The 25,070-nt window shown below is 37.6% G+C and overlaps 1 long non-coding RNA gene across 4 annotated transcripts in view; it reads right to left on the minus strand.

Annotated features, from left to right (window-relative positions):
• Positions 1-10,521: 10,521 nt before the first annotated feature.
• Positions 10,522-25,070, minus strand: part of LOC131920340 (uncharacterized) — a 37,968-nt gene continuing 23,419 nt past the window's right edge. The window contains exons 2-3 of one of the 4 annotated variants that reach the window (XR_009381628.1): positions 18,989-19,141; positions 10,522-10,988 (exon numbers count right to left, since the gene is read on the minus strand). This is a non-coding gene — a long non-coding RNA (uncharacterized LOC131920340). Of the gene's footprint in view, positions 10,989-12,615; positions 12,770-18,951; positions 19,142-25,070 lie in introns of those variants that run through there. The other 3 variants (XR_009381625.1, XR_009381623.1, XR_009381622.1) reach the window with 3 other exon arrangements.

Genomic DNA, 25,070 nt, shown 5'->3' on the forward strand with positions numbered 1-25,070 from the left:
ATGTTGAACCATCCCTAAATATCTGGGATGAAGCTTACTTGATCATGGTGGGTGATCTTTTTGATATATTCTTGAATTCAGCTTGCCAGTATTTTATTGAGTGTTTTTGCATCCATGTTCACAAGGGAAATTAGCACTTCCCAGATTTATGAAGATTCTTTTCCCAAAACCATTACTTTGGTTAGTTCTTGTTTTAAAAATGTATATATTTAGGTGTACTTCTCTGTGTGTATATTTGCCTATAAGTGTAGGTGCCTACTGAGGTCAAAAGAAGACATAAGATCCCACAGAGCTGAAGTTACAGGCTTTTGAGAGTTATATGACATGGGTCTAGGAAATGAACTCAGGTTCTCTACAAGATCAACAAGTGCTTAACTATGGAGCCATATCTACAACCCTCAGATTTAATGAGTTCTTAGAAAAAGTGTTCTCTTTTGTCCTCTGCAGCTCACATGATACCAGGATTATTCGGTTTTCTAAGATCAAAGTCAAAGTGGTAGCTGGGGTGAAACCCCTCACTGTCTCTGAAATAGAACATGCTTCCAGCCTCATTCAGTGTGTATTGGGGAGCTGAGAGAACAACTGAGTTTCATAAAGTTTATGTAACTAAGGCACTGATTATGATTCAAGGTAGTCTCCATTATTCTATAATGGCTTCTTTCTTTTAATCAACTATTTATAATGAAGTCTCATTCACAATTCAAATGCCTCTTCTTTTCATACTCACCAGAGAAAATGTTATTATTTTTAAAGGTTTTATAAAACAAAGCATGGAGCTACATGCTTTAAGTTCCCCAAGCCCTCATGGCGCAGGAATCCTGTTAGTACTGGGCATGGTCTAGCCCAGCTGTGGTAGGCACGTTGCAATGATGAAGAGGATGGATGGAAAACACAGCAATGGTGATGAGTACAGGGTCAAATGTGGGTGGAAGTAAATGAGTGGGAAGGAAGACATGAGAATGACATCCTGTGCCCAAGGTTCTGTTCTGTCTAAGGTACAACTGACCATTTTATCCTGAGCTTTAGGGTTTTAGCTCATTTCACGAATTTCAGCTGAGCCTTTATGCCACACTTTACCATCTGGTCCCTTCCTGCCTGGCTATATTGTGTCCCTGCCAATATGACAGCTGATACATCTCCCCAAAAGATTGATTCCCTCCCCTATATTTGTCACTTTTCTTTTCTTTTCTTTCTTTTTTTGTTTGTTTTTTTCAAGATAGGGTTTCTCTGTGTAGTTTTGATGCCTGTTCTGGATCTCGCTCTGTAGACCAGGCTAGCCTCCAATGCACAGAGATCTGCCTGGCTCTGCCTCCCGAGTGCTGGGATTAAAGGCAAGCCCGGCATCACTTTTCTTTTATGTGGGAAAATACCACAAAAATAAACAATGTATAAAAGAAAGCATTTATTTTGACTTAAGGTTCCAGAGGGCAAGTCCACCTTTGCCAGGAGGTATGGCAGCAAGCAGCAGGCATTGTAGCAAGAACAGGAAGCTGAAATCTCACATCTTGGACTGCAAACATATAGTGAACTGGGAGGGATGCTAGGTTTCTAATCTCAAAGACCATGTCCACTGACATTCTTCCTCCAGCAACCCTACACCACCTAAACCTCCAACAGCTGTACCACCAACTGAGGACTAAGTGTCCATATATCTGAGGCTACAGATGATGTTTCTTATTCAAACTACCACACATTCCTCATAACAGCAGTACTTAGAAACTTTCCTTACAACTGAGTCAGGCTTTCAGCTTGCTTTTAGACATTGCGCTCTGACATATTTACTTAGCCGATGCTCTGCACAGCTGCCCTGATGAATGCACATCTGTGAGCCTTAAGCAATGAATAACACAAGTCTGAGGCAAAATGAAACAAATGTGGCTTTGTCTAATTAATCAATCCTAATAACTTTTATCTCTGTATACACTTCCTGATATCTATAACCAATTAATTTTCATATGACCTTCTTTGAATTATGCATTGATTAACGTGGTCTTTACTAAAGAGAAAATCATTACTAAACCTTTGTACTCCAGGGATTCAAGATAAAATGTAATTCCACCAGTGTTTAACTTTGGCCTAATGTCTCTCCTGAAAATAGGTGTTAGAACCCTTTTGATTATTATGGTAGGTAGAGCACCATGGGAGCATGACGACAGAGTCTTTGAAATCATTCTGGGAGTACTTTTACCAGAATGGATGGGAGTTTCACCCTGCCATTTCCAGGTCTCTCTAATGTTGGCTAAAGAGCTGCTAATATGGAACAAGCCATGCAAACAACAAAGGAGGAAGAATATTAAAAACTCATTACAGCTGTGAAGGCCTCTTAGCTGCTCAGACAGCCAGAGCTCTTATTGTGCACACATTGCTACTTCAATTTCTTCAAATTTCCTGTGAACACGTGGGGGAAAGTTTCCTGCTTCATTTTAAGTGGGCCATTTGCATGAGTGTCCTTGGTCTAGAGAGATGCAGAGCCCTTAAGTCCCTCGAGGCAAGAGTTCTCAATAATGGCAAAAATTCAAAGTCTTGACATTTGTCACCTGCAGAATTAAGGCTGCCTGTTCATTTTCCAGGGTTAATGTGCCATCTCTTCAGTTCAATTACCCAAATGCACTTTAGGAGTCTTCAGATTCCTGCAGCATGGTTTTATATTGCCAGACCTGGACTTTGACCTCTGCTCTGCTATCTACCACCCTTGTGGACAAGTGGGCTACTTTACCCCTTTATGTCTGTCTCCTTTAAAGCCACTTAACGGCCATACTTCTTAACATTTTGGTTTGTTATAAAATGCTACAAAGACAGGATCATTTCAAAGTGAATGTTAGACATATAAAGACAAGTAACTATGAGGAATTTTGTGATTCTTGGAAGAATTCAGTGGGAAATTTGATGGATGACAATTTGAGAGGGGTGGAGGCAGATAGAGATCAAAATGTTTGCTGCTGTAATCGCACTACAGAAATGGCAGGACTGAGGGACAAAATAAACTTTTGACAGCTTGCCCATTCACACCCAAGGCAGGGGAGATTTCTGGATTTCCTATACAGAATCCTGGTTGTACTATTCACAGACCACAGGAGAGTGACTAGCAGGATGAAGGCAAAAGATGGATCCTAAGAGGCTCTAGAACCATGTCCCATGAGCCAGCAAATACCAGCTCAGCTGAGGGGAAGAGGTAAAGACAGACATTCTCTCTCAGTACCTCCAAGACAAGAGATGCTTCCATCTTCTTGATCAAGGCACAGGCACATGAGAGGATGAAATTCCAAGCCCCAACTAGGATTGAAATTTTATGATTTTTAACTATAAATGTAGCAACACTGGAATACACGAATGTTACTACAGAAAAAATCAAATTAGTGCATCTATTACTAATATGAATAAATTTCTTTAAGGAAAAAAATTCCAAGCCTGAGTGAAAACATGAAAATGGAAGCTACAAAAGAAAATTTAAAATTGGAAGAGATAATTTCTCTCTGAGCTTAGATTGTCTCATGAATTCAAACATGTCTAAATGTGTTTTAATTTTAATATAAAAAGGAACTATAAATCATTGAAACACCCTGGAAGAACAGGAGGTGTGGTCATTGATTTACTTGGTAATCCACTGTGCATTTCTTCTTTTTTCTTTTTAAAAATATATATTTTATTAATTCTCTGTATATTTCATATATATACATAATATATTTTGGTCATATTCACCTATTTCTCCTCTAACATCTTCCACATCTACTTGCTACATTCTTACACTTCCCTCTACAACCAATTTTAGGGTCTCTTTTCTTTGTTTTAAATCCAGAGTCCAGTCAGTGTTGCTCATATACTAGATGGAGTATCTCTCCAAAAGTAGCACGTATTATGATGATTTCCAATTGGTTCCACCAGTTTGCAGCAATAAGTTGAAAGATGAATGGTAAGTGGGAATGGAAGGGTGGTAGGAGTCAGAGGTCAGGGATGTCCAAGGTAAAACAGTATTTTCTGGACATGACAAGATCACTTCTTACCTGGACACAGGGCAGCTGCTGTTCTTCTCATAATTCCTGTGCAAGATCAAGCCAGTCAACATGGCAGCACGGAAGGGGAAAAGGCTCACAAGTCTAAACCCCTTCCTGAGAAACCACTGACAGCTGATGACTGCTGGGAAAGGACCATTCACTTTTTCGTATGGGTATGGCCCTTGCTAAGTATATGGGCATTTCTTCTTAAATGAATCTTATTTTAATTGACACACAGTACAAATATTTATGAAATGCAGTATGAGGCTCACATATATGTATAAGCCGTATAAAGAGAAAAATCAGATTATTTATTATATCTTTCACCTCAATTTATCATTTCTTTGTTCTCAAATGTTCACAACCCACTGTGTGGAGCTTGAGGATGGATCAATGGCACTCTTCCAGGTGACCTGGTTCCCCAAATCCACATTGGGTAGCTCAGGGCTGTCTGAAACTCCAGTTCCACAGGATTTAATATCCTCTTCTGAACTCTGAGGATACCTGCACTCACATACATATATACCTACACCTATACACACAATTAAAACTAAAAAATATCTTTAAAAGAACCACTGTCCAGATATGTTGAAGTGCACAGGTCCATCTTGATGGCTCAGCTACAACACACTACACTCAAAGAACAAACTTAATCCTTCTAGCTGTAATTTTGTGCTCACTGAAGAAAACTTCTTCCATCTGCTCCCTCTACTCCCCATATACTACAAAAAAAATTTAGAGGAAATGATTCATATTTGTATGAAAAGGAAGATTTTTAATAAAAAACTAGAAATCCTAGGCAAGAAAGGCAAAATTTGATAAATATGATTATAATTAAGTAAAAACATTTGCATAGCTCAGGGGACAGTAATAGGCACAGGAGACAGCCTACAAAACAAATAAAAGTATTTGCAATTTACAGATCTGATGAGTTAATATGAGGTAATTTTAAAAACTGAAGTAATAAATTAACAAAAATGTGGACACATTTCTAAATGGTCTTATTAAGTAAAAAAACATGGAGCCAGAAATTGGGGTTAAAGGCTGAGAGAGATCAGAGGAATAGGAAGAGCCACCAGCCAACCTCACCTCACCAACTCTGCAGCTTCCAAAAAGCTACTTCCTGTCTAGCCACACCTATATGCCTTCTGTTCTGCCATCTGATTTACTCTCTCTGTCCAGCTACATCACTTCCTCTTCCTGGCCAGCTCTGTCACTTCCTGTCTGTCTGTACAGACCTCCAGACTTCATGGTTTACTAGTGTTGAAATTTAAGGCGTGTGCCACCATGCCTGGCTCTGTTCCCAGTGTGGCCTTGAACTCACATAGATCCAGACAGATCCCTTCCTCCCAAGTGATAAGATTAAAGGCATGTGTTACCATTACTTGACCTATATGTCTAATATAGTGGCTGGCTTTCCTCTGATCTCCAGGCAAGCTTCATTTATTAAAGCACAAATAAAATATCACCACAGAAAAATTCTTTAAAATCCATTTAGAAAACAAATGACTTGCATAATTATTTTTATACAGGAAACTCATGATACCAAAATTTCCATATTCATTCTCCTTAACCAAAAGAGAAATGTAAATAAAACCCACAATAAATAACACCATGTTCCAAGAATGACTAGCACTAATTCAATCAAAAATTTTTTAAAAAAGCAAACTTTTTTGGCTGAAAATTCTTGAAAAGCATTGTAAACTGTTGGTGCCAATGTTAATTAGTATAAAACAATGTAGAGTTTCCACAAAAATTGTTACTCATACCTTTTTTTAGCAATTATCTTTTAACGAATCATTTACATATTTATTTATGTGTATGTCCATGTGAGTGTGTGTTCATATGTTTTCTATGCCTGTGTGTGCAGGTGAAAGCCAGAAGCAGGCTTCTGGTATTTTCTTCTACCACACTCCACTTGCTTCTCCCAAGCAGGGTCTCTCCCTGAATCTAGAGCTGTGTTTTCTTGGCTAGTGGAAAGTGACCAAGCCTCAGATGTTCTCATCTCATTGTCCCTTAGAGTAAAACTGTTTGCTTATTTCCCAGGTGCTAGGATCTAAACTCTGGTCTTCATGATGGTAAATTAAACACCCAACCACTAGGTGATATCTCCAGCCCCATTTTTCTAGAAATTCTTGTACTGAAAGCATTCAAAGGAAGGAAATAAAGGTATCAAAATGATACCTGTCCTCCCTATTAACAACAGACAAGACATGCAAACTATTGAAAATGCTCCTGAAATTCTAATTATCTATAACAAAGTGAAAAGTAAGTTACTAAGATAACTGATAATTGAAAATGTGACATATCTTTAGTTTTTAAAAGAATTTATCTTGTGTTCATGTCAACATTTCTGAATAACCTGTAAACTCTAATAGTATAGTGCAATCATGAAAAATAGGTCTAATATAGTGTATGAAAAGAACACCACCTCATAATGACCTGTACCACCTTAGATTTATACAGGTGCCACACATGGAAAGGACTCCATCTGAAGCTCATAAATACTATATCTTGTTATCTTCTCTCTTAAATGATATGACTGAGAACTTCAAGAAAGACATCTTGAATTACCTTGATCAAATATTCGGATTTGTGAATGTGTGTTTTACTGAGTGGAGAAAACCATGTTGTTGGGAGCCATGCAGCCTAGTTTCAGACCAGTATATGAATGCTTGTCCAGTGAGTCTCCAGATGAGGCAAAGCCCATAGGGACAGTCTTACTAGGCAACAACCAGTGGACTTTGGGACAGCACAGAATGTTGCTGGGACTGCAGGGCCTACACCCTCTTTTTCTCGTAATGTTGACTATTCTTTTGGTGGTTTTTAGTATTACTTTGTCAATCACACATGGGACAGATGTGATCAGTACTGGAAACCCATTTTTTCTCGAATATGTTCCCCTAAAATACTTTGGGAGCTGATGCTTCTCAGGTTTCTTCTTTGGGGATGCCAGCTGTTATTCCAGACCCTGGGAACTCTTCTGATTCAGTGCTGACAGGATCGGAGGCAATTCACCTCTATTTTTCTAAACATGCTTTCATAAATTTTGAACAATATTATTATTCCTGAAAGTATATGCCTATGTTTACCACCTTTTAGTTTTGTAAAGACAAGATGTACCTAGCTTGATATTTGGCCAAGCTAGCAAAATGATGTGTTGTTTGGGGTTTAAAGATATTTTTGATGTGAAAATTGGAAGAAGACATATTTGACATATTTGTTTTTGTCAGAGGTTAACATTGGAGGATGGGAAAAACATGCTTGTTTTGATGTGTAAATAAAGACAGCTGGAGCTATGCGAGGCTGGCCACTTGTGTGAAACTCATCTGGTGGTCAGACAGTTCATTTCTTCATGCCAATGCCACTTCCCAGTCTCAGAACCTGAACCTAGGCTTTGGCGGGACTGTGGCACCATGAGATTTATGAAACCCAGATTTTTATGAGATTGTATTTGTGCTGTATGATAAAACAAGACAGATACTGGCCAAGTCCAACATTTTTAAAAGGTCTTCGATTCCAAGATTAATATTGGCAGAAGCAGCTTCACCTTTGGAAACTCATTCTTCATAGAAACTAGACAACTGTGCAGGACAAAAAACATGGAATCCTGAAAATGAAGACAAGAGCCTTCAGAAACCTTCCCCAGCAGTGAGACTGAAGTCTAATTAAGGAATTCCAAATGCTTTACTTTGAAAAGCAAAACAAATCTGTGACTTCTGGAACTGCCAATTGTCCAGTAGTTTAAGAACATGTTCTGCAGATTCTCAGTCTGTCCCGACCATTGTATGTCGGAGGGACATACACAAGGTATGAAGGATGACTGTCTCCTTGGCTCATTCTTTAAATTCCTTAGCTGACCTGAAGACTTTCCCGGACAAGTCTTATCTACAGATATTTTCTATAGCTGCTGGCCTCAAGTCTGATTCTTATATAAAGTGCTGTGAGGTCCTTCACTTTGTTTAGCTTGCATAGGGAGACATGGTTTAACTAATAGGATAAATTGTGTTATATCATACTTTTCAAAAATCACCATGGAGATATATTCATTACTGGGCTGTCTCCCTTTCATTCTGCAATAAATCTAATGATTCTACTTCTCTTTATAAAATAGGATGGATCTTTTTTACCGGACATGAATAAAATAAAACATAAAGAGCAGGTAATAATCAAGGCTAGATCATAAATGTCATGGTGATTTGGACAGGATTTTCTCTTGGGATAAATTCATAGAATCTGAGACAGAAATGGCAGGATCCCTTGGTTTCCCACTGACCACAGTACCTCCTGAGCACCTAGTGAATCTGACTTATAGACAAGAACTGGGAGGCAGAGGACTGAAATTCTGCATTAACTCAGTAAAGATGGTGAACACAGGCTGTGCTCATTTTGCCAATAACTGAATGAGGTGGGAAGAGACAGCACAGAAGGCCTGTAACCTGCACACATGCACAAGGAGGTGCTAGGGAAATGTCACATGTAAATCACAGGTGTGTCATGGTTGTGAGCAACATTCCTTAGAGGGGATCAGGGCTTCCCTGCACATTTGAAATCTACTCAGTTCTGCCCTGGAAATGAAAATCAAATTTCCTGAATGGGATGAAATACACACACACACACACACACACACACACACACACACACACACACATACACACACACAAACACACACACAAACACACACACAAGCAAACGTGCACACACACTTGTACAATGTCTGGCCATCATGCATGATAATTTAAAATTTTACTATGGGTCAAGTTAAAATGTCTAATGAAAGATATAAGTGGACTGTGGGAACAAATTAAGCTAAAGTGGTAAGGCACTGTGCATGAATAGAATTGGAACAATTGCTGTGAAGAAGGGGAAAGGAGGCCTCCAGGTGTTGAGAAATAATGTCATCAATAGACAATAAAGTGATACTTTCTCATAACACCTATAAAAGAGGTAAGTTTACTATATTAGACATTAAGAACTGCAGGATAAATGGTACCATAAGGTAAATAAAGAGTTCCTGGTAGAAAGTTTATGTAACAGAATAATGGATGTCATCTTATGTTCCCATGCAATTTAGGTAGGAAGGTCATTAAAGTGTAACGAATATGTAATACGTTTTTATGGGTGCTGCTATATAGGTTCTTTGTATTTATTTTTATCAGTCTTCATCTCTGTAGTAATTGTTATTGAAATCTCAATAATTAACAGTGTTAGTGATGTCTTAGTCCAAATTCCTAGAGAACAGGGGATTTATGAAGCCCAGAAATTTATTTGATATATTTCTGAACCTGTGAATTCAAGCACATTGTGCCAATACTTGTCAACCTGAAGTGAGGGCCTTGCTGTGTCATTAGATGATGTAGGGTGTGTCAGGGTGAGGTGGAGCACACAAGCTAGCTTGGTTCTTCCTCCTGTGTGAATACCCTGATGCTATCCATGGAGTTCCATTTTAAGACCTCACCTAGTTCAAAATAAATCCCTAAAATTATACATCTTAAGTCTATCAATGTGTAAAACTGCTGTTTGGTTTTCCTAGGTATTGATCGTGGATGCTCAATTATACCATAGTCAGAGATAAAAACTGAAGGGTATAGTTAAATGAAACCTGAAGCTGAGAAGTGCTCTTCCAAGTCTTTATACTAAGTCTGGTCTCATGATTCACACACAATCCATGGTGGACTCCTGACTTTCCAAAGTATATATCATCATGACTTACACAAAAATATTCCAGTGATTGTAGAATATGTCTTGAAGAGAAAAGATTTAGAAAAGTTTCTGAGAGACATACACTTCATTTCAATGTGGACAAGGTTTGCATGAAACATACCTTCATGGGGGTTACACTAATCAATAGATTATTATATAGAGAGAGATAGTTAATATTACATATTAACTATCAAATGCCAGTAATAACATTATGCTTAATAAATAATATCTCATGCCAAGAGACAGAAAATGATTTTAAAATTAAAATGGCAACTGGTAATTTTAAAACAATCCTTGGAAAAAGAAACTTAAAATTAGTAAATACTAATTTTGTTAGGACTTTCATATTTATGATTACGTTTCTTAAGTATCATTTTAGAACTTACAAAAGAAATATCAAATTATAGCAAAAGGCTGATTCAGCTTTAGAATATTCCCCAAGGGAAATGAGTAAATGGTCCACCAGAAATGGTTGTCTGTCTATACATATGAAATGAATTTCAAATATGAAATGAGCAAACAAAAAACATGGGAAAATATTAACTTGTAAATTATACATCTTCACATACCATTGCTCTGAAATGACTTAATTTTATCCATCCAAGGTTTAGATCAGCTTTGGAAATACAAATATTGATTGACATAAGTTCATAGGAGACACATCCATAAACAGAGTGTTTATTAATAGGAATTGGTTTTACAAACCCACCAGGATTCAATTAAAATAATTGCAGTGGATTTGCATGGTTTAACACATGAAAATTATCTAAAAGACATCTAACTAAAAACTTTTCTCACAGCTATATATATATATATATGCCTAAAATAAAATGAATACATGTGAGGATGTATGTGCAAGTTAGAGATAGGTTTACAAGAATTTTGACTCTCTCATTCAAGTGGCTACAATGTTGAAATGGCATGGGTGACATTCCAAATGTTTACAATGTTAAAATGGATTGTTTTATAATCAACACATACTTTTAACAGAAAACAGTATGTCATGCCATCACAGTGGTAAGTTAAAACACATAATTACCTGAATTTTTGTTCACTATAAATCAATCTGAAACATCCCTAGCAGCAACATTTTTAACTCACTTCAGACTGCCATCCAAATGCTAGGTCAGTTATGACCTGACAAATATTCTTCCCTTGGGCCAGCAATGTTCACAGGAAAATGTTAACTCGTGTCTGCTTTACTCCAGAAGCAGGCTATACCAGGCTGACTGTAATTCCTGAGTTCAATTCTAAGCAGTTTTCTCATGGAAGAGACAACATTCCCCAAAGCTTCTGGAAATAAAAGGACAATAACAGTTCATCACAGTGAAAAACCTTTAGATAATTTTTCAGGAAAACCAATTTGCCAGTGTACTAATACAGTATCTTCTCTAGTAAGATAGATCAGTAATAGTATCTTTAAATAAATAGAATATGTTCGGGTAAGGGTTGGGAAATTTTTCTACTGTTCTAATGAAAATTTTACAGTATGATCCTAAGCTCAGTAGATCTTAGTGAAATAAGTCCTATAAGATTTGACACAACATCCAATGACATCTCAACTCAGTACTCAGATTCTATCATCCTTAAAACTGCAACTCAGAGAAAGTTGAGTGCAGCTCCATGTGATTTCTTAAAAGCTTGATGTCACTCAGGCAACAAAGAGAACACTAAAATTTTTCTGAGAAGACTAACCCTTTACTCATGAATTTATAAATTTCCACCTTTCAACACATCTCTAAATTATTGTGCTTTGAGACTAGATCGGCCATAGATCTAGGGGAAAACGAAATATCGTTTTCTACTAAAAGAGTGCAGCAATAAAATGACTCCTAATGACATTCTCCTCTACTCAGACCACTGTCATCCTCAGTCATCATTAGAGAAGCTCCCTCTGCAGAGGATGGGAATAAATACAGAGATCCACAGTTGAACAATGTGCAGACAGTAAGAGACTTCAGAACACTCAGTTCTAAATGTGATGTCTCCATCAAGTCTCTTTCTTTGGGACTCAATAACCTGAGGAAGAAGAGGTGGGAAGATTGTAAGAGCCAATGGGAATGGAGGACACTAAGGAAATAAGACCTTGTAGACACAACAGGACTGATGCACACATAAACTCACAGGGTCTGTGATAGCATACACAGGTCCTGAACACGTCTAACCCAGATGGGGTCCCAGCACTGTGAGAGGAAATGGCACAATGCCCCCAACCCCAACCCAGAAGATGATAATTACTCAAAAATAAAAATTAGTTTTCTCCAAGGGAGTCTCACTGGGTAAACAAAATACAGTTAGGAGTAGGTCCCATCACCTTGTGCAGCCTTGGAGCAGTAGGGAGAGGCTCGGCTCACTCCCCATGGGACCCTTGATTTGGAGGATGTGGGGCTGTGGGTGGCTTGGGAGGGAGGGCTGGAGGGTGAGAGGAGGGAGGAGGGGGATCTGTGAGTGGTATGTAGAGTGAGTAGAAAATTTCTTAATAAAAAAAATGAAGAAAAAAAAAGAGTATGTCCCATGCCCAGAAGTAGATGGCCAACACAAAATGAACTCAGTGGTATTTTGGAGGGTTTTTTATTTTATTTTTTGTCTCATAATGTTTTGTATGGGTGTTTTTTCTGTTTTAGTTTATAGTTTCTGGTTTTGTGTTTGTATGGGATGTCTGTGTGTGCAAATAGGTGTATTTCTGAATGTATATGTGTTTCTTGTGCTTTTCCTTTGGCTTTTTCCTGTTCATTTGTTTATTTTGTTTTCTTCTTCTTCTTCTTCTTCTTCTTCTTCTTCTTCTTCTTCTTCTTCTTCTTCTTCCTCCTCCTCCTCCTCCTCCTCCTCCTCCTCCTCCTCCTCCTCCTTCTTCTTCTTCTTCTTCTTCTTCTTCTTCTTCTTCTTCATCCTCCTCCTCCTCCTCCTCCTCCTCCTCCTTCTTCTTCTTCTTCTTCTTCTCTCTCTCTCTCTCTCTCTCTCTCTCTCTCTCTCTCTCTCTCTCTCTCTCACTTTCTCCTAAATGCCTGTTTGTTTCCTAATAAGAGATAGCAAGAAAAGGTGTGGATTTGGGTGGTTGGAGAAGTGGGGAGAAGCTAGAAGAAGTTGGGGAGGGAAACCATAGTCAGAATATATTATATTTAAAAAAATCTTTTTTTAATAAAGAAGAAAAACAAATAATGGCGCCTCAACAAAAATACTCTAAAGTGAAATAAATACCTAAATACTGTTACTTTTGACACAAAATTTTAAAGCAAAAAAAATGAATTGATGTTCATTTACTAATTTTATTCATCCCTAGTTATTTATTTGTATGTGATATCTGCAGTGCCCATTGTCAGGTTTAACAAGGGCAGGTGAGCAAATGCAGACCCAGTCTCTATTTTAGTAACTCCTCCTGTACATAAACGCGTGCCCAGCACTTGGGAGCTAGCAAGCTCCATGTAGTTGGATCCTCATGAGATCAAAGCATCAAAGCACATCTTCCTGGTCACTTTGAGAAATACACTAACTGCAAAGCTTCCATCTACAGTATCATCAGCTCAATTTAGTTATTAGTTTATAGCATATTAATTGTCAGGGAATATGCAAACCAAAATACCCACTGAATTTTTTACATTAAAACTAAAATACTCAGTAACACAGTTAAAGCAAAAATGAGAACTGTTACTTAAGCAAGTCTGATTATCCAGTTTTAGAAAGACAGACGACTGGTGGAGACCCAAGCTGATTCCCCCTTGTGCCGCTTTAATTATCATCAAATTTTACTGACATTCTTAATGAGGCTTCTGCCTCTGTTTTTCAGTCAACTAAAGGTAGATAATGATTTGAAAACTCATTCCTGAACTCTCTGGCTTCCTATGAGCTCTAGGCATTGGCTCTATCCCTTTATACAGCTGCTCTGTGGCTCTTTTTTTGCCCATGGAGTATTTTTGTTTCTACAAGATGTCCAAGAAGACCCCAAGATAATATCCAGAATGGTTGCATGGCTATATCCTCCACAAGAAGATTCAAAGGACTGAGGAAAAGACAGGGAACTTCTCCATCAACATAAGAAGAAACTGGAACCAAGATTAGAAATAATAAAAAATGTTTTAGGCTGAGTAACCAATTTGGAGCCACACTCGTGATTAGCACCCCTGGAAAAGGACAAAGCTGAATGGGTAAAAATGTTCTTTAAAGACTAGCTAACTCTATGCAGCACTACCATTTCAGGCAGGCCTCAGCATTCAGGGCTCATTACCACATATTGCAAAGCCAGCAGTCATAGTCATGGCTAATTTGACAGGATCTAGAATCAGCTAGGGGAAGAACCACTGGGCACATCTATGGGGTTTTCCTAGATTGGGCTTCTTGAGGTGACAAGACTCACATTAACTGTTGGTAGAGCATCCTGTTGTCAGAATGACAGAAATGAATGAAAAAGACAAAGAAAACTGAGTGCCAGGATTCATCTCTCCCACATTCTCTAGATGCATTGTGACTAACTAGCTTCTTCCTGTTCCTGTCAAGACTTTCCTACCATGATGGACTGCACCCTCATTGTACCTATAAGACAAAATAAATGCTTCCTTTCTTAAGTCTCTTTGGTCAGATTTTGTTAGAGTAAGGACAGTAACATACACATCTTGATAAGGGACCATCATGGGCAAATACTTGCTTGTTAATTTTTCAGTCTGTGATTCAATCTCCATGTTTCTCTGCATTCATCAAGGAAGACATTGAGAATGAGGCTACAGTGGGAATTGGATGTCACTCCAAGAGGTAAGGGTTAGGGTGTTCTGGGTTCTAGCTGATACACAGACTAGAAACATTAGTTCCACACAGATGATCCCTCTGCAGGCTGACCAGCCTCTGGTCCTAACTCACATGTCATTATGAGTCAAGATTCTGTTCATGCCTTTGCACAAGTATTTTGAGCAAAAGTGTTCCCTGAGGAAAACAAAGTTTAGAGTGATTATTGGAAAAAAAAGACATAAGTCAACTTTATTCCTCAGCAGATTTGCATTATAGGTTCTCTATATGCTGGGTTTTGTAATAGCAGGGAAATGTGAATGTCCGTGGAGTCTGTAGATGCTAATACACATTTCGAGAATATCTAAAGTTTGTCATTTTGCAAATCCTGACTGCATGATATATTTCAGGCTGACAATTATGACCTAAACATTGTAACAGAAAAGACTATAATGAATCCAATCTATTTAACTGATATATTTCACCTCCCTGTGTGATAAGGAACTATATTTAGACAAAGAAACTGATTGGAAAACATGGGACTAAATGCTGTTTTGAGTATAAAAACACAGAAGAATATTCTATAGAGGCAAAAGACTTTTCTCTTCTCTCCATGTGCAATTTACAATCTGGTTTAAACAAATAATCACATACAAATAAAATTAGAATTGTAGCTCTTTCAAAGTGCAGATGTATATATAATGTCTCCATAATCACAAAAAAAAAATTTCTCCCTGGAAATACAGGAAACAAATTAGCAGGGGTATAATCCTTGGCTGGAAAAAAAGCACATTATTGGTAAGAGTTAAAGATGAGGAAGATTAGAGTGAGGAAAGCTGAGCAAGAAAACACCGTCAACAGAAATACAATGGAGGGACCACAGGAAACACGGATTCTAAAGTCCTTCTACCACACAGTGAGTGGGGTCAGTTGTTTCAAGAATAATGGTACATGATATCAATCTAACCTTCTGAGTTCTAAGTTTCTGAGGTTCATTTTGTGGTCTTGGCAGCTCCCATACATTTATTATTTTTCTTAATTTTTATAGCAGAAGTGTGCATTCAAACACAAGACATAGAATATAATATTAACACTATTATCACATGTGAACTTTTTAGAACCATAAAACAATAGATTCTCCCCAATACTAAGTTTTGAAGCTATTTTCCTCTTTAAAGTACAGAGTAAATATGTTTCTCTTTTAGGTTTGTAAAGTTGTGAAAAGGACATAATCTAGCAAGGTGTCACTTTCAGTTCAGAACCAATCCCATGTTGATCTGCACAGAGAGGTGGAAAGCCCAGTGGGTGGTCTTTCTTACCATCTCTACTGACATCGTCACTCTTGGCATCTTTTCCATACCTAAACCAAGTTAGTCAACTGGCCAAGCTTCATGTTGTATTTCCCCATAACTGCTTTGTGTTTTAATATTAACAGTGCAAAGATGACTTCATGAGCCAAAGATTGCTTTATTTTTTTTACACCATGTCCTCAACCTCCAGAGTAAAGCTGGGGATGTGAAATCAAATGAGAAGTCATTGGTATATTGCTTTCCTGGCATACAAGCCAAACACACCAAATAATTGAGGTCCATGGTGTTAGCTTTCCTTCCAAACATGTTAAAGTGTTGCATTCCACTTTTGACTTGGGGACCAGAAAATCTAGGAGGAAAACTATGAGATCTGTCTCTTACCATCATGATGATTGTCTCACATTTTGAGGTTAACACAATTTCTGCTGTGTTTGAGATTATATATGACTTTCTTTGCTATGTTCCTATTGTCTCAGTAAGTTTTAGTTAATGTGATCACCATTACAAAGGGTAATACAATCACACATTGAAGTTATATATAAAAAAAAGAGTCACTGAATGCCCATCCTTCACACTATCACACAGAAGGACAGAAATGAATGAAAAAGACAAAGAAAACTGAGTGTCAGGATTCATCTCTCCCACATTCTCACTCTAGATGAACGCCCATCCTTCACACTATCACATGATTTTCCCTAAAGCTCTTACCTCTTCTCCCACTTTCTCCAGTAGAAACTGGCCTTGAAATGTTTTTCCTTAATCCAAATGACTGACTTATTTTTATGTGCTAATATTAAACCCTTAAAGTCAGGGCAATTCTCTCTTAAAATATGTGTTATTTCTTTCTAGCTGAAGGGTGGATCATATGGCTGAGAAATTTATTCCTCATACAATTTTCAGATTTCTACCTGGGCACAGCTAAAGTTCTGAGTTACAAAATAAACAAATTAATAGCAAGCATTTTCTCTAGCTATGGCAACCCAATAGAACATTGTATTTTAAATACATAGAAAATGTCAGGGACAAACCTTTGTGGACTATCAATTTCAAATATAAAGAATGAGATCCAGAAATAAGAAACTAATATCTGGCTTTGTACCTAATTATTTTAAAAGACAAAAAGAGAGCCCCAGTGTCCAGTTGTTTAAGGATCTTGATCTCTAGGGAGACATAAGCAAGCCACTGCTCATAGGGCTCCAGCAACAAACCCAAGTATAATTCTAGCAAAGTCCAACCTGGGGAGACAATGAGTTGATTGGTTTACTTACAGATAATGGGCAAGGGATTATGTACAGGAACATGGTAACACCAAAGCAGCAATAACAATAAAAAGTCTTACCCCCAGCATAGAAGATGACTTCCCCATAGCTGCATAGATGGAGACCCCCGGTAACTCTTCCAGTCTTTATAGTGTAGCACCTCCCAAGATCATGAGGCACATGCAATCAGGACAGAATGACAAATGACCAGGAGGTGCAGAAGGAAGAATATCAGGGGAAGGGCCTAATGACCTCGGCCAACTCTTGCCCTATAAGGGAACTTCCACAGTCAACAAGCCCAACCACAGGGGTATCTTGAAGTAATCATGGCTGTTCTGGTGACAACAGAGGTTCTTATGCTCAGAGGATGGTTCATTACACCTGTATAGATGCTTTTGCGACTTTTCAGTCTTCTCTGGAAACATTCTGAAAACTCATACTATCCTTCAAAATGAAGTACACATTTGGGACAAGAAATGAGAGTATAGAAGAAATATTCAACAAGGAATGATAAGAAAGGCAAGCAGTATGTGTAGATATGAGGAAAATGAAAAATAATATTGCATCTCCACATTTAATATTTTCTCACTGGGACAAGTAAACTTACATTGTTCCAACTACAAATATCAGTATTAGAAGCTGTCCCTCAGAGTTCTGTTGTCATAATTATTAGCATGTGTGATTCATAAAACCATGACAACTGTGAAATAGAATACAGGACATAATAGATTTTATTTATTTATTTAATATTTTAGGAGAACTGGTAATATTAATTTTCACTATTAGATTTAAATCGGATTTGAATTATTTCACTCAGATGTAGTCAGTGAAACATTTGACAGCGAGAATTCCTTAAAACAATAAAAGGAAATGAAAAATTTGGCATCGTATTATTTAAATGAACAGAGAATCATTTATTTAATAATAATAAACATATTGTATTGAGTAGATGCAATTTTTATTTTCCAAGTTACCATGGGCTCTAGTCATAGCCTTGGATCTCTTTAATCTGACACAAAGTGAATTTTCCTTTTGAGCTTACAAAAACTTTAGCAATTTTCTTTACTCTCCATTATTATGTCTTGAGTTTTTCTAAGAAGCTTATTGAGTTTAAATATGAAGGTTATCTAATAGGCTCATGAGTGGAACAGGTAGCTGGAGTTGCAACTTTAGAAGTTGTGTCTAGTTGGAGGAAGTGGGTCACTGGGGATTTGTCCTGCAGGTGTACATCTTGTTCTCTCTCTCTCTCTCTCTCTCTCTCTCTCTCTCTCTCTCTCTCTCTCTCTCTCTCTCTTCCTCCCTCCCTCCCTCCTTCCCTCTCTCTCTCTCTCTCTCTCTCTCTCTCTCCTCTCTTGTCTTTCTGACTGACATGAGATGAGTAGCTTATCCTACTACATAGCTCTGCCACAATGCATCACATAATGTAGTGTCTCAAACACAGAACCATGCCTCAAATTGACATTCCCCAAATGGTAAACTAAAAGTAAAGTCACCACCTCTTTAAGATTTTCCTATTAGTTTCCTATCATAGTAAATAAATGTGTGACTATATAAAGGAAAAACTAACTCTTGTGAGACACATTTAGTTGTGGTAGGGAAAAGGGTGTTCATATGAAGAATACAGCTACTACCCCCTCATAAAGCACAGACATTAATTCTACCAATGTTTTCAGCAATCCAAAATAACATCTTACAGAGGAAAAAAATTATATATTATTATCCGCTAGCTATTTGATGTGTGTGTGTGTGTGTGTGTGTGTGTGTGTGTGTTTGTAGTTAGATGGTTGAGTGGAAGTAGAGGTGTTGTTAATGTGAACCAATAGACTTACACAGTATATTTGAGAGTTTTGAATACACTCATACACACACACACACACACACACACACACACACACACACACACACATTGCTCTACATCTGTACCTTGTAGGAGCAAGTGTTTGTCTTTAACTTAGAGAAAAATGAAAATACAAGTTCATATCCCAATCTAATTCTTTTACACAACATTTACCTTCAAAACACAAATTAACGCATATAGCCATCGACTGCTCACTTCTCACTGAGACTTTCAGGAGCATCATCTTCTGTCTGATTCAATTTCACAACCTGGTCCACACAGGAGGATGCTGTGCCTTGAGGAAGGCAGCTCTAAGTGTGAAATTTCCTGAAAGGAAAAATGAACATGCATGTCACAAAGGCAGAGAACAGAATTACACCTACAAGTTTCATAAAGAAGGTGTGATATTTTCTGTTTCCCATCTGTTTGGAAAGCCTGCAGCCACAGCCAGAAGTTGTCTAAGTATACTCAAGTTAAGGGAGAGGCTAAGGCTGATCTTTTTATTTAATTTGTAAGTCTGACCGCTGTTAATAATAAGCAGCCAGCAAGGTGGTACACCTGTTTAATCAAGAGCACATACGGAGATTCAAGAGTTCAAGGCCAGCCTCCCCTACTTGAGACCCTGTCCTGAAAACCCACTCAATGAGTGAAAACAAAACAAAATGCTGTTAATTTTGAGCAAATTAGTTAATCTCCTTGCTTCTATAGTGGCAATGCTGAGGAAATATAGTTCCTCATAGATCAGGGTAATTGTGAGGTCAAACTAAAATTATGTAGGTAAATCCTTTACTTCATAGCCTAGAAAGAGATTTTTCCAATTAACACAGAAATGATTATTTTAATTAATGGCACGTATTTTCCCACATGGTACAATTTTATTTGCTTTATACAATGTAACAAAAATTTACAGTTAATTGAAAAAGTTACCTAATGTCTGGCCACAAGCCACACTGCTGTGATATCCTAATTAACAACTGAATGACTGGCAGAGTGGAGTCTTTTATGGGAAAACAGAACAAGATTAACAACAGCAAAATAATTTTATTTGCTTTAATACTATAAAATTTACTTTGAATATGTATGTAAATTTTCATTAACACCTGTTAAATATTTAAGTGTGCTCTGATTTTAATGAGATACATTTCCATATAGAATGAATATTTTTCATCAAGATGATACTTCTAGCTTTTGATGTCCTGGAACATCAAACCCTGCATGGTTATGGGCAATGAGAAATTTTTAGTCATCACCTGCTCTTTTCAAGGTTCAGAGTTCGAACTCAATAGTCTAATTCACTAGACACAATAACAACCCATGAAAAAAGGCTATTAAGTCAATTGTCCCAGTTTTCTGAGGTAACTAGGTGAGTGAAATACATTTTTTTTCATTTATTGTAATGGATTGGGGCTAGAAATAACTCATTAAGAAGACCAGGTGTAGGTCAGAAAAATAATTTAGTGTCAAATGTATAGATGCATACAGTTGTGATTTATAAGTTTATATAGAAACACAAATGTGTATATGTAAACATAAAACTTTAACTTTTACACTGGTTCAAGGTGAATACTTATTGGGTGAGTTCAACCATTCAGTGTAGTAAGAATTGACTAAATTATATAGTCATTATGTTTGGACATCAGGCTCACTGGCCCAAAGCTTCAGGGGAGTCTCCTGTCTCTGACTCCCATCATGCACTGCCTTTCTGTGGATTCTAGGGATTTAAACTCAGGTCCTCATGAGGCATGGCAAGCATTTTATCCACTGAGCCATCTCCTCAGACACAGTCTTCACTATTTATAAATACTTCTTTCTTTTCAGTCAGAAACTTCCAGACACAATAATACATTGAATGACAAGAGAAAAGGTGGTAGAAACCTAGTCACAGATGAACCAGTCTCTGCGGTTTTCAGAAATGAACATTAAAATATGAATGGTAAAATGTGAAGAAAATAAATGGTAGAACTTAGATCTTCCTAGAGAGAATAGAAGTCATTTCTTAATAAGTAAACTCACACTTAAAAAAATATACTGAGTATGTTAAGTGAAAAAAGAAACCAGAATGAATCTTTAAACAGAATATTTATAAAAGAGTAGGACAGTGCACTGTAAAATAAGTCAGAGGATCACAAATAGTTAACAAATGAGGAGGTGAAATATGCAAGAAACCATTAAAGGACTATAGTCTGACGGCAGAGGTCTTCTCAAGGCATTGGGTTGTCCTAACAGAAAGCAAAGGAATGGTCGGGGCGGGGTGGGGGGGGCAGGGAGCTAGTTGAGGAGGTACATAGATTTTTCAAAAATAGAAAAAATAAGTCAAGTCAGGAATTCACGAAGTTATAACAAGTACAAGCCAAAGAAACTCAAGAAACCATCATCCATCCATTATAATAAAAACTCTAAAACTAAAACCAGAGATGGAATTAACAAAACAATTGCTCATAAAGACACATTAACATCAAAGAAGTCCTGAGGTCCTAAGGAACTGCTCTGGAGAAATGATGGAAATGAGATGGCATTGAACATAAGCTTTAGAAAATAACTTAAAATTGCCACCTTAAATTTTTAAAATGTTACTGATACCTTAGTTTAGTTTTAATTGTATAGAATAAAAAGAATGGCTATTTTATTGACAGTGTAGCTCTGGATGGTCACATGGTAACACCATAAACTCTTATGTTATTAAAAACCTAACCATCAAGCCATTGTATTATCATCTCTACCCTTTTAATGTCTATCATTTGAGTTGGAAATGTCTACACAGGGTGTGTTCCCAACCCACTTTCAAGTCTTATTGTTTCTGCTTAGTGACCCACTAGTGAACCAGCACACCTCACGTGGACATAGTTGGAATGGTAACCACTGGAGCCTATAATCACTTATGTTCATGATTATTTTATGTAGAGTACAAGATTATGTGTTTTATCCCATGCACATAAAACCTTACACTTTGCTATGGTTCACCCCATCCAACCCTAAAAGTTCCCTCGTGACATCTAAGTAGTGCCAATATTTACTTTCACTTTCAAAATCTGTTAATTTTGTTCTACATTTATTTTCATAAGAAGTATTAATGAAGATAAAAAGCACAAAATAATCTCAGCAAATGGAAATACGCATAGACAAAATTCCTCAATATGAAAACACGTCAGAGTATTTAACATCCAGGAAATATTTAAAATTTCAAAGATATAACATTAGATTCCTCAAGAAAGTCCCCAAATTCAAAATTAATTGCACCAACAGAAAGACAGCTAGTACTAACATGTGATGCGAGAAGGTTGCTCAGTTGGAACATCCTCATGACCAGAGGCAGTCTAAGAGGCTTTAATCAGAACTCACACTCTAGGGGAAGATACCACTTTTCCTACAAGCTTTTAGATACCTATGGGGGTAGCAAACATATACATGGTCACTAATGTTGTTTACTCATAGATCAAACTATAACCTAATACAATAAATAAATGTACAACAGTGGTTCAGAGGGAAAGGCACAGGTCCTGATTTTTTCAGTAGATGTTGGAGTTCCTATACACATACATGATATAGGATTCTCTTATATCCTGAACCAACATTTTCTTTTCTCTCCTCTCTTCTCTTCTTTTCTTCTCTCAATTTTTCTCTCTTTCTCTGTCTCTCTCTGTCTCTCTCTCTCTTCCTCTCTCTCTCTCTTTCTCCTTTTCCTCACCTCCTTCCTTTCACATCAATAAGCAATAGTGAATTGGTATTGATAAAGGGTAAATATAATTGTATCCCATATTTCTGATCAGAGAATATTACTTGAAGGCTAAGATTTTGCACAAGTTCAAGTTAGTAAGTAAAGGTGACAGTTTCCCACTTGGTTTCCTTTACTGTTTAGCAGCTGTTATGTGTCATGCAAAGTCTTTTCACTTATCTCATTAAAAGCAATGACATGAAATAGCAAATTATAGTTGTTCATGTGTTTAGTGTCTATACTGCTGGTATCACTTAATAACAGGTGTATGAAAAACATATACTGTAGTTGGAATAATAACAAAACATCAATCTCCTTTAACACAAACTGCCAGATATATGAAAATGAAGTGAAATTTATGTTGATTTTGACCATCTTCTGTGCATGTAAGAAATCTTCAATAATCCACATATATTTCTAGGTAATCGTTTACGTATTCTTTTCTTCATTACAATAAATAACACCAAAATGTAATGTGTTTTTCCAGCCAACAAAACCATGTGTTTTGTGAGTCATTTGTTATTTTTTTAATAGATTTGATTCCAAGGTTCCCTCATGCTTTTAAACAAGTAAGTCCCCAGGTAGGTGTTTATTTCAAATACTTAGCAATATATAAAGTTGTATGTTTGCTAGCTAGTCTCTTTTCTTCACTAAAAATAAGAGTATTCTCCTCTTATTAATGAATCGATTTCTTTCATTCAGAACAACACACACCACCTAAGATGTGAAATATGTGCAGATGAATAAGGCCAAGGACTCCCCTTTCCCAGCCTACCCTTGGGTTCATGTGTCTCCTCAGGTACTGGTGAGCACAGCAGCAGTGGGAGCTCCTCCTGGCTCTGCTACAGACAGAATTCTGAGTGGCTTCTATGACACCTGCCCTGTTGATAAACACCTTTGACATTTCCTCCTTGGGATGACAACCTGGACCCACTGAAACAATGGGACATTATTGCTCTCATGTTTTATGTTATTTGACAAAAGTGAAGACATCTGAAAACTCTTAGCAGGGTCACAAACCTGATGACTCAGATTAATCGGGAAGGATATTGTCCTGAGAAGTTGTAATGACATGAAAGTCTTTCAACAGAGATTGAGCCCTTCCCCAGAGAAGCAGAGAACTGAGCTCCTGATGGACACATTGAAATAGTGAGCTGCCCTGTTGTGAGGGCCAGTGGATGCTCTCTTCTGAATTTCTTCCCTCTACCATGCTACGTTGATCTAATTTTTTAAAGTGTTTCTGTGACTCAATACAATTCAAATCTTATTTAAAATAAAAGAATTCCTAGTATATTTCTAGCAACTTGAACTACCACATAATATTCAGATGATTTTGAGAACACACGTCTCTAGAATAAAAATTTCAATCTCTTGTACTTAAATACAAAATAATTTTCCTGAAGGGCAAATGAAAAAAGAAGATATTTCACAGGAAAATCACATTTTCCAGAGCCCCAAGAAGTTGTGTATTACTAATCGATTTTTAATTTATTAAAAATTCAATTTAAACCTTTGCAAGTTTTCTGTGGGAAATGTTTTTTTTTTTTATTGCTTTGGAAGGTCTGACACATAGAATCAGAGCCATTCTTACAGAACTACGCTGTTATTTCATGTCCTTTCTTTAAAGTAATGGCTCTGTGAATGTTTTCCTAGGGAGTCTATTCTATTATTCACAGGAGGAAGGGATAATGGCAGGCCTAAGACACCATCTTATCCAAGCCAAGCTGGATGAGCCAATGTACTTACTGAGGATACGGCAGGAGCTTGGTGACCTGGATAGCAGCATCAGGGAAAGGCCACCTCGGTATGGTTGCAACTCATGGAATCTGTGTTACTACTGTCAGGTCCCAAAGAAACTCAGGACAAGTAGCTAACTGTGTGGCCAATTAACCTATCAAAATGCACACTAGCAGCCTCTCTGAGCATCACAAGTACCTATTACAGAGTCCTGGCTCCTTTCAGCATTTCTCACCCTTGTCTTCTGTCCCTACTCTAAACCTCTCCAGCCCTGAACTTTGCTTCCCTTCCTCCAGCTTCTGGTTCCTACAAAAACCTCCCATTTCAGCCACACATTCTCTTTGTTCTCTTGGTTCTTCTCTCTCTCTTGGCCCTCCATTTTGGCTCCTGGTCCCCTCTCTTTGCTCCCTTGCTCTTCTCTTCCTCTCTCACTCTCCCAGTCTCCCTCTCCTCTCATGACCATGTTCAGTCTATTACTTTCTCTCCCTGCTCTAGACTCTTCCAGATGCCTCTGGCTGTACTCTCCCTCATATCTACAATAAAAACCTTCTCAACCACACCTTGGAGCAGTCACATCCTCATTTCCTTCAACTGCACTCTCCTGTTCAGCATGCAGACAACTCCACTGAAGAGTTTTCCTTCCTTTAGGAGTATTTTAACATTTGTAAAAACCACAGGCAGGCTCCTCACAAGCCTTTTGCATTATGTGAGTCTCCCATAAGTCCCCTGAGCCTCAGAGAGAGGGAAACACTTACACAGCAATGACATTCTCTCATGATATAAAGGACACATGTCCCACTCTCATAG

The sequence above is a fragment of the Peromyscus eremicus genome, chromosome 1, assembly GCF_949786415.1.
Source record: "Peromyscus eremicus chromosome 1, PerEre_H2_v1, whole genome shotgun sequence".
NCBI classification, from domain to species: domain Eukaryota; kingdom Metazoa; phylum Chordata; class Mammalia; order Rodentia; family Cricetidae; genus Peromyscus; species Peromyscus eremicus.